This window comes from Agelaius tricolor, unplaced genomic scaffold, assembly GCF_023055355.1.
Source record: "Agelaius tricolor isolate 1412-34295 unplaced genomic scaffold, bAgeTri1.0.p SCAF_12, whole genome shotgun sequence".
Classification (NCBI taxonomy): domain Eukaryota; kingdom Metazoa; phylum Chordata; class Aves; order Passeriformes; family Icteridae; genus Agelaius; species Agelaius tricolor.
Window position 1 is genome coordinate 6,450,438 of NW_027269272.1, and position 14,602 is coordinate 6,465,039.

A 14,602-nucleotide genomic window follows, 5' to 3' on the forward strand; every position below is an offset into this window, starting at 1 on the left:
CCTTTGAAGACATCTCCCCAGAAACCTCCGTTCGCAGTTTTCAAATAACCCCCTGTCTCATCAGAATAATTGCCAGGAGTAAATGCTTTGGAGCTCAGCAAACACTCAGCACAAGGAAAGCAAAGACAAAAGAGCCAAGGTAACCCTGCAGGTTCTGATCTGTGCAAAGCCACGGCCCTCAGACCAAGCACCCCATGGAGATGTCACCAGCATCAACCCTCGCCAGCCCCAGGGGCCTCCAGGGAAATGGGCTGTTCCCAGCAGAGAAAGGGCTTTTTCCATCAAACAATCCCTCTGTGCCAGCTCAGCTCTTTGCCAGAGGAAAGGATTCACCTGAAAAAATCGCCCAGCCAAAAAAAGGAAGTTCTAATACACTGGCTGGTTTAACACACAATATTATCGCTCCCCACAGACAGAGGCTTCTCTTATTTTGAAGGTGCTTAAGCACCTGACTTTAGTTAGGCCGAAATACTGCTCAGAAATCTGGCCTTTCATGCAGAACCAAGATAATCTTTGAAGACACAGCAACCCAACCGGCTTTGCTAAATCAATCTCCCCGTTATTTTATTCAGCGCAAAAGAAGTTCCCAGGGATCGCATTTCTACCAGAACTTGTTAACAATTTATAGCTATCACCTTAATCATTAAAAACAAACAATGGGAAAGAAAAAGAAACCATTAAATTAATCCCTGATGGGGAATCCCAGAAGAGAAAATGAATTCTTTTTTAAGACCGCCAGAGTTAGGGGCCAGATCGTGTGAAAACCCGGGGAGCAAACATGGGAGCAGCTGAGGGTGGCAAGGGGGGCCTGCATTGCTCCAGAGCTCTTTGCTGTCATTCCCTATGGAACTGGTCACCATGGTGTGATCCAGCAAGCTGATGGTCAAGGCAGGATGAGCCTTTTAAACTCTCAGAGTGATTTCTGACAGTGCATGGGCTGGGATGATTAGCTCAGCAAGGAGAGCCAGGCCCTGCAGGACCACCCTGAGGACCTGGAGCAGAGCCAGGCACCCTTGGGCTGCTGGGGACAGCACATCCCTACTGCCTTGGGAGCTCTGACTGTGCTGCCTCCATTAAAATCAGCATCCCTCCCACCCCTCTGTGTCTCTGACAGCCCAGGGGGCTCCTGGGGCCAGCCTGAACCCATAAATCACGGCAGGAAGGCCTGGAGGAAACATGAGGAGCTTTTATTAGCCCACTGATAGAGACAGAAAAAAGTACACCTCTCAGAGCAGGCCCTGCTCTTGTCTCCCCAGAACCCAAGCCCACACATTTGTCAGGTTTGGGCTAGATTTTTGGAGGCACTTTTTTACCCACCATTTGGGCTAAAATAAAGGCATTAACTACCCTGCAAAAGCCACAGCTCACCACACTTACATGTCCACCCCCCCCCCGCCTCAAATGCCTGTGTTAAATGCAGAATAAAAGGCAGCAGGGGGAAGGATCTTTCAAAGGGAAGGCAGTGGAAGGCCTGGCCAGAGGATGCTCACCTCAATCCCAGCCCAAGGGAATGCCAACACTCCCTTCATGCCTGGCCTGTCATCGAGTCATTGAAGGTGATAATGGGGATGGATAAGAGGGAGAAAACACACGAGGAGATCGCTGCACCCATTGCACACTGCTGGATGAATGGAGGCAGAAAACACACAGGTGACAACTGCCTGCACTGCACAGTGCAGCATTTAGGGGATGGATGGATGGATGGATGGATGGATGGATGGATGGATGGATGGATGGATGGATGGATGGATGGATGGATGGAGGCAGAAAACACACAGGTGACAACTGCCTGCACTGCACAGTGCTGCATTTAGGTCCAGTTTACTGAGGCTTGGAAAATCCAGCATTTCTTCCACTCGCATCCTTCCCAGCAGAGCACTTTGCTGAGCGGGCTGGTCCCAACAGAGGGCACTGACACACTGACCACGGACCAACCTTCCCCTGCGCCTCCTCCTGGTCCCTCCCGCAGCCCGGCTGACCTCCCCGCTATTCGGGCTCTCCATCGCGGTCCTGGCAGGGGCTGCACGGTCCCACCCAGCCCCGATCCATGGGGCCGGCACGGGAAGCGAGCATCCCTCCCGGTGATGCTCAAAGCGGAGTATCATTCCCGGCGGTGGTGGGGAGCGATGGTGGGAAAAGCTGGGAGGGGGTGGGAAATGGGGGCCCTCACTTTTTTCAGGCTGTTAACTGTAATTAGCCTGGTTTCTGCGATGTAATTATCCCGCAATCTCAAAGCAAACACCCTGGAGGAAATTGCACGGTTAAAGACAGCGCGGCATTAAAAATAAATTATGAGAGTCCTGCTCGCTGTTCCTGCGGATCTGTCAGCGTTTTCCCTCAAAAAGCCCCGGCTTGGGGGAGCTGGAATCACCCAGCTGTGACTCTCCCTGCCAAACTGTCTGCCGAGACAGAGGGAACGTCAGAATTCCAAGCATCCCCCTTTGCCAGCTCGGGAGACGTTTGTCACAGCCCAATTACAGCACGGCTGCGCTCGGGGGGAGGGGAGCCTGTTTTGTTTGGGGTTTTTTCCCAGAGGAATTAAATTCTGCCGGCTATTTAATACAGAGCACGAACAAAGCGTGCAAGGTGTTTGGAAACAAATCAGCTCCTCACGGATCACAATATTCCTGTCTCTGGCAGGGGGAGCCTCCTCTGCTCTGCCCTTTTTGTTGCTGCCTGGGTGATTCCCATAAGAATTGTGTTTTATCCCAAATTTCTGTCCCTGGAGGTGGAGGAAGCCAAGCAGTTCAAGAGTTGGAAGCTCATGGCTCATCCTTTGGTTGGCTCCCACATGCAGAGCTCAGCCCCAGCCCTGTGGCCTGAATCATGGGGAAAGGAAGGAAGGAAGGAAGGGAGGGAGAATTGGGAAGCAGGTCCAAGCTCCTCACACAGCTCTGTAGAATGTGGTGAGGCTGCCAGAGAAGACTCAAAGCTTTCTGTGGGCTTATTTGTAATTTTGGAGTGTCTTATCCACTCTTCCTCTAAGACAGCACCAGCCCAGCCTCAGCCATACACTTAAAGCCACCAGAAGACTTCCCAATGTCATCCCAAAGTCCTTCCCTCGTGGCACTCCTCTCCCATGGCAAGTTCCCTTCACATGAAGGAAGCTTCAGATGACAAGAAGGTGTCCCCAAGGGAGGATGTGCTGCTGTGTCACATCCCAGGAAGGAAGCAATAAACCAGTACCTCAATGACTTTAAAAGCTGTAGGAGACATTCAAACATCATCTGAGCATCTGCAGAGAGCTGGGATGTGGCACCATCTCCAAACCTTCATGGTCATCACCACACACTACTTGGTTCATTCTGCCACAGCTGAGGGGTCCCAGGAACATTCTGAGCCCCTGAAAAGACACTTTTTCTACAAGAGATGACCCAGAAAAGACCAGCACCGTGCTTCTCATCAGAAAAACAGCTCCCTTCAGGAGTCCTGCAAATGGGCTTCTCCAGAGAAGACCCTTTCCCTGGGCTGTGGGTAATTAGTGGGTGCTCCTGGAGAACAGCCCCAACCTCCAGCAGCACCAAGCCCCACTTAGTTAAACCCCTAACACAGCTTAAAGAATGAATCAATCCCAGTGACTGTGCTCTCCACGGATCCCAGTCACTCACAGGATGCAGAGAACACGTCTGGAGAGCCCATTAAAAGCCACTCGACTGGAAAATAGTTTCTGGCCTAATTCTAGCTCTGGGGTCTTGGTCGGGGGGAGAAATCTGACAGCGAGAGCGTGTCTGCAGGGAGCACGAGGCAGAGCTGTTAACTACTTCACCAATCTAATGGATAGCACTCTCCAACAGTAATTAATAATTAATATTCGTAGCCTGCTTAAATCTGTTGACTCTGTAAACCACAGCTTCTCACTTAAAGGCCTCTCATCGTGCTGAGACAAACTGGAGAACAACCCCCACGGAGAGACTCAGCATAAACAAGAGCAGCAGCAGCTCCCAGGCCCAGTCTCAATCCCTCTCCTTGTCCCATCTCTGTCTTGTTGAGCTCAGCATCATTCCTTAGCAGTGTCTCTGTCCTGGGTGGGCACAGGACACTGAAGTCACCAAGTCCAACCACCTTCAGAGGGTCTGCCCAGGTTTTCCTGCCAGGGACCATTCAGGAGAGCAGTGGAGGGTCTCTACACACAGACAAAATTCCCCAGTAGTCTTGTCTCCTTTTGAGCACTGGGGGTTGATTTGAAGGGCAATAAATTCAATTAATGTCCCCAGCTCGAGTCTGGTTTGCCCATGATGGCAGCTGGTGAGTGATCTCTCCTTGTTCTTATCTCAACCCACGAGCCTTTCACTGTGTTTTCTCTCAGGAGGGCAGTGCTAGTGGCCTTGGGAGCAGCCTGTTGTCCAGCCAGGGACACAAGTTCACCCCACCCCAGTCCAAGATAAATATGATAATCTATAGTAGGATTTATTCAATTCAGGAGCTGGACTCCTTGCACCAATGATCAATTTGAGCTTTCTGGGGGCTGAAGTGCATCACCAGAGCACTGCAGTTTGCTGCATTCCCCCCAACCAACCCTTCCTATGGATCCACTGCAGATATTACTCACAGCTTCCCTCTTTTCCCCACTCCCATCATTGTCACCACCCTGACTGAGAGTTTCAGCCACCAGGAGATCACTGATGGCTGTGGTGGCTGTGGAATTGGGCTGTGGGAGTTAATGGCACCCAGAGAGCCCAAATCCAGCTGGGAGGTGCCAGAACCCAGGTTTGGTCACACACAAGGGAAGGTGGCCCAGGGCAGGATAAGTCTGCTGGGTGGCAACCACAGATCCCAAAATCAACGTCACAAACCTGAACAACTTGAAGGGCTGGACCAAGAATTTGTGGATCTGGCCTGTGGGATCACCCAAATTAACCTGATTTTGTGTCTGTAGCACCAGCTCCAGGGACAATGGGACTTCCACAGAAATCACTTTTTCTTTTCTGCTCAAAATTGAAGGACAACCCTTAATAATTTAAATCTCACATTTTGGGGTAATTGGATATACACAGATGACTTTTTTTTGTAGCTGATTTGGGCCATTCATTCTGTGTGTCTGTTACTACTCCTGCTGTATTCCAAGTTTGGGAGAAAACAAGAAATTCCTTTTTCCTGATAAAGAACATTATTCCATCATCTGCATTACAAGTTGTCTTTTATCATGGCTATGATTTAATCTGATGATAAACTTCTAAGACTCAGGCAATAGTTTCACTCACCAAGTCACATTTGATACCTTATTTCCCATGGAAACTTGAAATTCTGTTCAGTTCCTTTAATCAGTATTCAACAAATACAATCCCATTGAAATTTGTTTTTCTTTCCAAAGGGTAATGGAAAAAGGCCTCCTTGCTAGCATTCAGATGTGAGCACACCTAAAAATATCTAATATCAGGAAACAATTACACTTCTTCACTTGAATTAATAATTTGCATTTAGAAAGGAGGAAAATATGCCCATAAATAAATTTTCCCCAGCTTCCTATAAAAAACAAGGACGATCAATGTGAATCTGTAGTTAAAAGTACCAAGAACGTGGTTGTTCTGCAAAGCTGTAACTTGGTTTTAAACACTGAGAAGCCAGACCTTGGGAGAATGGGACAATTTTTGCACTGTGCTTCAAAACCCCAATATTTTGGGAAAAAAACTCAAACATTTTTTTTTCTGGTATGTGTACATTCTTTTATATTCCAAGACAGTAAGTCCTTCCCTCTGGAATCTCCTAGGGAGCTAGAGAGTTCTGATTCCCCAACGTTTCCAAAAACAGGAGGAAAAAAGAAAATACAGAAATACTTTTCTCTTATTTCCTCTTTCTTAAAAAGAGGAAAACAATCATTTGGGTTTGAATGAAACCTAGTACTGAGCTTAAGTAAAATTCTGTCTTAATAAAGTCTGTCAAGATTTTGGTGAAATTTCCAGAGAAATGGATGTGGGATTTGAAATACAAAGTTCAACATTTTCCTTAGGAAAGCTGAACATAGGGCATTGAGGTAAAGCAGGATTTTTGAGGGAGTACAATTCCCCTCCTACATCCCACCCATGAAATAAGGGAAATCTGAACAAATTTCAAAATTTTCAGTGTTTCCAGATGTTGGGGGGGAAGGCACATTAAAAATATTTTTACAGAAAGACATAACTTACTTATCCGTCTTTTGTTTATCAAGGGAGACCTGGTGGCTCCAGAATTTCTGCTGAGGCTTCCAGCTGCTGCTGAGGTGGGCACCATCATGCATGGAGTGGGAGAAACCCAGTGGATCCAGAATTTCTGACACCTGGTTCCCACTAGGGCTGCTCATCCCTGCACTCCCTGCTGAATTCCAGCCTTTCCTCCTCATCCATGGATCCCCATCATCAGGCAAAAGCAGCTCCTCAGGTCCAAGGAGATGGATTGAAGGGAGAGGTCTCAGACTGTGCTGCCAGGAGCAGAGCTAAGACACCCCAAACTCATGGGGAAATGGTGTTTTTCCTCTAATTTCTGCTGATACTCCACGAGCAGCATCCCTGAGCACAGTGCTCTGATCCTGGCACCAGCATCCCTCCAACCAATTCCTCTCCCTGGTATCTCCACTCCCCCTTCTCTCCTCAGGTTCAACCCAACAATATCCCCTGTAGGAAAGATGGAGCATGAGAGTTTGGAGAGCACAAAAGCAGCCCCTTTTGGGACATTCTGCTGATGACTGGAATAATGATGGCATTCTTGTTAGGAGCTGTGGAGATGACACAGCAAACACCACTCACAATTGTCATAGAATGTGCAGAAGGCAATTTGGAATAACAAATGTTTTGAATGTAGAGCAAGAACAAAAGAGCCCCTTGGTGGCTGGATCTCTCCTCCTGTGGTGTTCCAGGGCCCTCCTGGGATGTTGCAGGGTCTGGAGCAACATCTCAGGTGGTGATGTTCAAGTTGAACCACCCCGAGTCCCTCCCCGCTCTGTTTGCAAGGATCCTGCAGGAATTCTGGACAAAACAAAACACAGGCCAGCCCAGGCTGCTGAAGAGAGAAGGAAGAAGTTCATGCTCATGGAATCATTACGGTTGGAAAAGACCCCCAAGATCACCAGCGTTCCTTCATTCAACCCCAGAACGCGGGCACCCCAAGGATTGTGTAGGGAGAGGTCTTCCCTCCACCGTGTGCAGGTGCCCTCCCACTATCCCAGCAGGATGCACGCTCTCTGCCTGGCCGTGTGTCCAGCTCCCACATTCCAGAGGCCTGCTGTTGGACAGGGACAGCTGGTGGTGCTGGAATGAGGCTGGATCCCCAGGCACACAGGGAACACCTTCACTCTTCCACACATCAGCATCTGAGGGGCAACCTGAGCCATGGGCAGCAGCAGGAGATGGGAGGCCAGGAAAGACATCAAAGGCAGGAGGAGGAGGGGTCCAGAGGATGAGCAAAGGGGTTGAGGAAAGCCAAGGAAACGAAGAGGGTGCCTGGGAGGCTCTCATTTGAAAGCTGAAGGCTCCCTGCCAAAGCAAACAGTTGGACATGGAGGGCTCTCCATGGCTCTGGTTCACTTGGACCATCTGGCATTTATTGAAATTGCCTCCCTTTGTGTTTGCTCTGATGAAGTGGGTTTGTATTCCTGCTTTCTCTCCCTCCTTTCTCCTCTCCCAGGCCAACACGTGGCTTCTGTCCCGCCTTTCATCTCCCACACCCTCACAACAGCTATTGAACAAAGAGCCCCACTGCAGGGAATGAATCCCAGGAGGAATCAGGGATGGGGAGAAAATGCCTGCACATGGACAGCCCCATGCATGGCCCTGCTACCCCTTGTCTTACACACTTCCACTGCTCCCCTTGGCCCCCAGTCTGGGAAGGCAACAGACTGAGAGGAAAGATGGAAAGAGAAATCAGAGCAGAAGTTAAACGGGAGAACAGAAAAGCGGGGAGAAAAAAATCCTTCCAAAAGGTGCAATTGCAAAGTGATGACAGGCTGGTGGAAGGGAATTAGCAGAGAGGAGGGCTCTGTTCACCTCCTCCCCTCCCTGCTCTGCTGTGTGATCAGAAGGAAGCCAAAAGAGCCTTTTTGTTGGGAACTTTGGCATCCGCCGCTCTCCTGCAACAAGGGCGAGAGACTGAAATAATCAACATTTTCTGCGGCACAGAAATGCAAACACTCAAATTCACATCTCAACTGACAGCTTCAGTCAAAATACATCCCCCTGACGCTCTTCACTTAGAAAAGATTCACAGACTCGTTTCACAGCAGAGCCTGCAGTCCCAGGCCACATTACACAGCCATGCTGCCAGAGTTTGGATTTCCTGTAAGTCAGCAGAAGCCTCTGAGGCTCAGGATGCACTTCCAAGCCTATTGCACAGAGGAGCCTTTCCTGTGGTTTTTCAGGAAGCCTGTCCCAGTGGAAAAGAAAGAAAAAAAAAAGCAAACAACACAAGCACGAGGGTGGGGAGAGGTTTCCTTTGCCCTGCTCATTCTCTGGATGCTCCAGAGCCAGGACATCATTCAGCACAAGATCCCATCCAGCAAATTCCCACCCCTGTCACTGCCATCCCCCACTGGGAGATCCATATAGACTCCAAGGACTGCAGAAAGGAGCTCGGTGGCTCTGCTGGCACAAATTAGTGGAGCTGAAACTTTAGATCAGTGACAGAGCCTCTTCCTCCTGGGAGCAGTAAATTGCAATGCTGGTCCCTAAAGACCCTCCTTGCCATTAAGTGATTAATGAATTCATTAACACCTCTAGGAACATGGGAAATATGACACGGACAGCCTGCCTAGGCTTTGCAAAGTATTTTTCCTGAGGAACAGCAGAGAAAAGTGGCTAATTAAGCTATATGGCCCATGGCAGCAATACTACATTTATCCAGAGGGGACGAGCAGAGGCATGAGATTCTGTCTCCTGCTCCTGACCAGCTTTTATTTGACCCACAACGAGATGCTAAAATCAAGGGTTTATTGCTATTATAAACCTTTCATTTGAAGGGGGGAGGGAGAAGGCTTTTTACTGTAATGACTTTAATGACTTTCCCAGCGTTCCCAGTCCAGAGGTGGAATGGTCCCAGCCTATCTGGAAGTAAGGAGAGGGGAAGGAATTGCACAATGACCTCTTCAAATCCTACAGAGAGACTTAATTCTTGCCCTAAAGCCACGATCACATGCTCCAGCCCATTTCCCTGACAGTTTTATTTACCAACTGTAACATAACCAACAGCCCAAGCACTTGGGATGAAGTGTGAGCCGGGCTCAGGCTGTGACACCTGCACTAAATCACGGCCCAGGATCACCTCCCTTCCCACCTCAGCAGGACACTCCTGCTGCTCCCACAGCTCCAGCCAGGCAGCTGAGGGAGCCAATCCATCCCTGCCACAGGAATGACAATGCCAGTGCCCCACGTGTGCCTTGGATCCGTGTCCCAGGTCTGGATTCCTGTGAAGCCTGGCTGAAGCCTTCCACCAGAGCCCAGGGGCAGCCAGGCAGGGCTGGCTCCAGGCAGGGAAGGGATGCCCACATCCCCTACTCTGAAGGGATAAATAGCTGCTGCTTGCAGCTCATTTCCCTTCCTTCATCCTGGGCTTCTTTGTGCCTACATCCCATTGTTCACAGAATCCCAGGATGGTTTGGGCTGGAAGGGACCTTAAAGCCCATCCAGTCCCACCCCCTGCCATGGGCAGGGACACCTTCCACTGTCCCAGGTGGCTCCAAGTGCTGTCCAAGCTGGCCTTGGACACTTCCAGGGGGAAGTGGGGCAGCCACAGCTTCCCTGGGCATTTTCTGTATTGTTACAGACAACGTTGGTCTCATCTCTGCAGCCACCAATGACTGCAGGAATTCCTGTCCATAACCCAAGGGGGACAACTTTCCTTCAGCCCAGAATGGCACAGAGAGTTGAGACTGTGCTTTTCCCAGTTCCTTGGGCTTCTTCACTTCCAGAGCAAGCTGAGGAGGATCCACAGCAATCCAAGGGGGCGAGAGATGCTCTGTACAAAGCACTTTTACCACTTGCAGGCAGTGGAGGTGGCAGAGAGCCACCAGGATTTCCTGCAGGTGTGGGGGCTTCAGGAAACGTGAAAATTGGGGAGAATCAGGCTGGAGAGATGACTCCATTTTAAAGAGAGTAAATTGGAGAGAGCTCAGAGAAAGGCCCTATGAAGATGAAAGGACAGCAGGTATTGATTTACGTAGGAAGATCAAAAGAGCTATATTTGTATATAGTAGTTTAGCTAAGTGATGACTAAGTGTTTAACGGGAAGGGTTTGAAGGACACAAACCCAGAGGGGGTTTGTGCAGTGCAGGAGCTGAACAGGAGCAGCAGGGTGGGAGAAAAGAATGGGAAAAGAAGCAGATCCCAGCTGCCTGCAGATGTTTTTTGGCAGGGGGATGCAAGCAGCCCTACTGACACCCAGCCCCACACCAGTGTCCCAAAGGTTTCCAAAGCCCATCCTGAATTGCTTTCCAAGGCTTTCCAAAGCCCACCTGAACTGCTTTCCAAGGCTTTCCAAAGCCCATCCTGCACTTTGCTCTCTGCAAGCCCACCTCCAATCAGCTCATGCCATGCCACAGCATCCAGGGGCACAGGGAAGGTCCTCAAGGGGACCTCACAGCCCACACAGAGGGTGACACCAAGGTGACTGAACATCTGAGTGCTGGGAGCCCTGTGGCTGCCCTAACTCTCACAACACCCCAGGACAGAAACAGGAATAACCCTACATCTCAAATCCACTTCTGAGGACCCCACTGTCCTTCTCCATCCACTCCACGGCCTAAGGAATTCATCCCCAGTCTTTGAACTTACTTAAGTATGACTGAAGGCATTGCCTCTTTCCTGAAAACAGTGTTTGAAAATATTAACCTGAGTGTGGCACAGGACCCAAACCATCTGCAGGCTGTGGTGACATCCCTGATTGCAAGGAATCTGCTCCATTCTGCTCCACCTCTGCTGGGTTACTCAGGATTTGCAGGGAGAGGGATGGGACCACAGCCAGAACAGCAAAAACTCTTCTATTCCTTGAGGTAATTCAGGCCCAGGTGGGAAAAACCCAGTTGAAGTGACTGTAATGAGTGACTTACCCTCAGCCTCCCTCTGTGGGCCTGGATTGGCACTTGTCTGTCTCCCTTGTGCTTCCAAGAGCAGAGCCAGGAGCATTTCAGAGGCTGACACCTTGGAAATCCTCCAGGGAGAAGAATCCTGAGTGCAGAGGATAGGAAATAAACATATGGTAACTGTCCTGGGCTGTGCAGGGCTGCACAGGGAAGGATCTGGGGGCCACAGGCTTCATTAAACAGCTGAATCTTTTAGTTACCTCATAGTTCTGCATCTGCTTACTCTGCTAAAGGCTGAGCTGCCCATCTGAGCAATGCCAATCCAGCATTCTCCACAGAGAAGAGATGGACAAGGGAAAGGGGAAGACAAGCAGGACAGAGAGAATCTGATAAGAGAGCTTGATTGAATCACCCTGTCATTGCCTGGGACACCCTGAAATCTTTATGGCCTCACTTCACCACCTGAAAATACCCAGAAAAAGGCTTTTGCTCCAGAATCTGGAGGGACATGCAGGCAGTTTAGATCAATTCCAGTCCTCTGCTCTCTGTCCACATCATTCAGCATTTTATCCACCATTTGCTGGAGTGATTCTCTTCTCTGGGAATGTTTATAGACAGCAGAAGGGGAGGTCACAAGTAAGTAACCATGAGAACAGGGCAGGTCACAGTGTGGGTTAAATGAGCCCACCTACAAGGGCAGGACTCATGGCCCCTTACAGACCCACTAAATACACTTTTCTCACCTTTTCCTATCAAGTGTCAACAAGATCTACCCCAATCGAGGGCCCCTTGATCTGTGTGGCCAGGCAGGGATTCAGGAGGATGAACATCCCCACGTGGCTGGAGAGGGTGACAGCACAGGGGGTGTTTGTTTTGCTCAGCCAGACACAGTCACTTGGCCACAAACTGCTCGCCCCCTCTTCCCTGCTGAGGTGCATCACCCTGCAAAAATGTAGTCTGATGCAAGGCAGTGCAAGATAACACCTCTGGAAACCAGGAATGCAAATGACAGCTTCTTCCAATGTGAGAGATTACCTCAGAAAGCACCAACTGCAGCAGGACTAAAGATGCTGTCCCTGGAGTAAGTGAATATTCATCCAAGCAGGGACAGGAACCCGGCTTTCACTGGACATTTGCATTTTCTTCTTCTCTTACCCTCAATTTCTCCCATTTCACCCACATTTGCATGACTTTATATCAAAAAACAACGCCCTCCAGCATTTTAGAGGCTGTGAGAGCCCTTGTGCAGAGCACAGCACAGCTCTGGGCTTTTAGAGCTTTTCCAGGAGATGTGGGGCGTCCACACAGGGAGGGGAGGCCTTGGAGAGCATTTAAAAGGATTCCACACACACAGCTGAGAGCTGCAAAAAGTCTGAACTCAGCTCAGCTTCCTCAGTTTGCCAAAGTGTTGCTTTAAAATAATCCCAAAATGTCTAGGCATCAACATGGAAATATCCTGGCTGGCAGGAGACTTCCCAGGGTTTTGACAAGAAGATGATGAGATTCAATGCCTGGAAGCTCAGGTCAGATAAATCCCAAAATGTAGTGCGGTTTCCCAGCAGGGAGGGACACTGGAGGGTGTGGATCCTCCTCCTTGGACACTGCTGGGGTAGATAACTCCCTTACAGGCAGGCTGTCACCCAGCTCCTGGGAGACAGGAGCAGGGGGAGTGGGCCTGGATGGCCCAGGGAATCCCTCCATGCCCCTGCTCCCTTCCTTGTCCCCTCAGCCATGACAAGAACAGGAAATTCTGGGTAATCTGCTGCTCAGCCTTGCACTCCCCATGAAGCTGCAGTCCAGCCTCACTCCCCAAGAGCTCAGGAAGGAATTTGTTGATTTATTTTCCTCCCCCAGGCTCATCTGGCCCAGCAGATGTTGCTTGCTTGTTCTTTTTGTTATCTCCTCACCTTCCTCTGAATGGTCATAGAAGGGCTTGGCTGGAGCTGCCACAGCCAGGGTTTGTGGGGGTCCCCTTGCTCTGTGCCCTTTGGTGGTGCCACCTCTCCCAGTCACACAGAGTTTCTGTGACATTTAGTGACGATGGTGGGTACCAGAGGCAGAGTTCATAACCTGCACAGCACATCCTTTAGTCTGTCAAGTGATCCCACTACTCAGAACATGCCCAAATAAACATATGTAAGAGCTGAAATCCAATCTCTCCCCTGCCCTGTCCCCTGGAAAACTCTTTGATGACTAAGCCCATTAGGGGAGGAGCAAATCTCCTGGAAATGTCACAGCTGATCTCTGCTGACCTTATCAAAGTGCAGGATCAATACATTGACCTGTTCGGAGCAGCAAACCTTAAGCAAAAGCCAAAGAGAAGCAATTAAAGCAGAATTTCAAGAATGAGAAGGGGGGGGGAGATGGAAAAACCCCCTATTCTTGCTCTGGAGGGTGAAAAACAAATGAGCCAAAAGGAACCGTGATGCTGAGAATTATCATCTACATAATTAGTATTTGATAAAGCAGGAAATAAAACACAACACTCATTCATCATGCTGACAGCTGCAGGACCATGGTGCCAGGCTCATCACTGTGCCTTCAGCAGAGCAGGTTCCCATCCTCACCTGCATCTCAGGGTGCCCAGCAGGCCCTGGGACATCCCAGGGGCTGGTTTGGAATGTGATCCAGGCTCTGGACTGCCTGGGTTTGAAGGGTGGAGAACCAACAGTCTTGGGGACAGCTAAGGAGCTTCCTGTGAGTCTGGGACCTCAGGCACACAGGGACCTTCAGGCAGCCTGGAGACATAAACTGATTTTCCTGACACCTGGGACTCCACCAACTCCCCCCTCACGGCTGCAGCAGTCCCTGCCCTGGCTTTGAACTGGGAAAAAAAAAAAAAAAAAAGAAAAAAAAAGGAAAAATCACCACTTTGAACACCTCATCCCATCCTGAAATGGCAAAGCCATTTCAAACAGCTTGGAGCCAACCTGCCTTGCAGGAAAAGTATGGAAAGGGGCAAGGAATGTGCCTGGCTACCCAGGGAGATGCAGCCAAAGGATTTCTGATCAAACACAACCCATCCCAGCTCCTATAGACCAAAAAGCAGCACCTCCCCTCTGATTTTCCATAAGAGGCAAGAGTATTTTCTGATAAACTGGTTATTAACCTTCCCATGGAAAGGGCAATCCACAGGGAAGGGGCTCCAGAGTGCAAAGAGGAGCTGTGGTTCCCACAGAGGACAATCTAAAGGAGCAGGTGACAGAAAGAACACAAAACAAAATCAAAGAGATGGAGATTAAAAGGTAAATCACTCGTAGGACATCTAGAGCAGCTCTGTCTACAGGGCTTTGCCCAAAGGAGAGATATTTTCCTTCCTCTTTATAGCAATTTTTAAGATTTACCTTTGCTCACAAGGGTGAGCACAAGGCATTTGAAGGCAACTTGGGGACACAACAGGCAGAATCCAACTTTGCCTTTGCTGACACAAAGAGCCAAGTCCCTGCTGGCAGCACCTCACATCGATCCTGCTGTGCAGGGCTGTGCCCAGCTGCACTCAGGACAGATCCCTGTCCATCTGTCAGGCACAGCATTTCACTGGAAAAACACTAAAAAATTCCCTTGAGTGCTGCAAGTGCCCCAATTCCCACGTGAATCCTCTCACCATTAACCACAGGCTGC

The 14,602-nt window shown here is 49.7% G+C and overlaps 1 long non-coding RNA gene across 1 annotated transcript in view; it reads right to left on the minus strand.

Annotated features, from left to right (window-relative positions):
* The window catches only part of LOC139594826 (uncharacterized), a 32,614-nt gene extending 18,236 nt beyond the window's left edge, over positions 1–14,378 (minus strand). Inside the window, exons 1-2 of the long non-coding RNA XR_011680757.1 lie at positions 13,549–14,378; positions 11,009–11,126 (exon numbers count right to left, since the gene is read on the minus strand). This is a non-coding gene — a long non-coding RNA (uncharacterized lncRNA). The remainder of the gene's footprint in view (positions 1–11,008; positions 11,127–13,548) is intronic.
* Between the last annotated feature and the right edge of the window lie 224 nt (positions 14,379–14,602).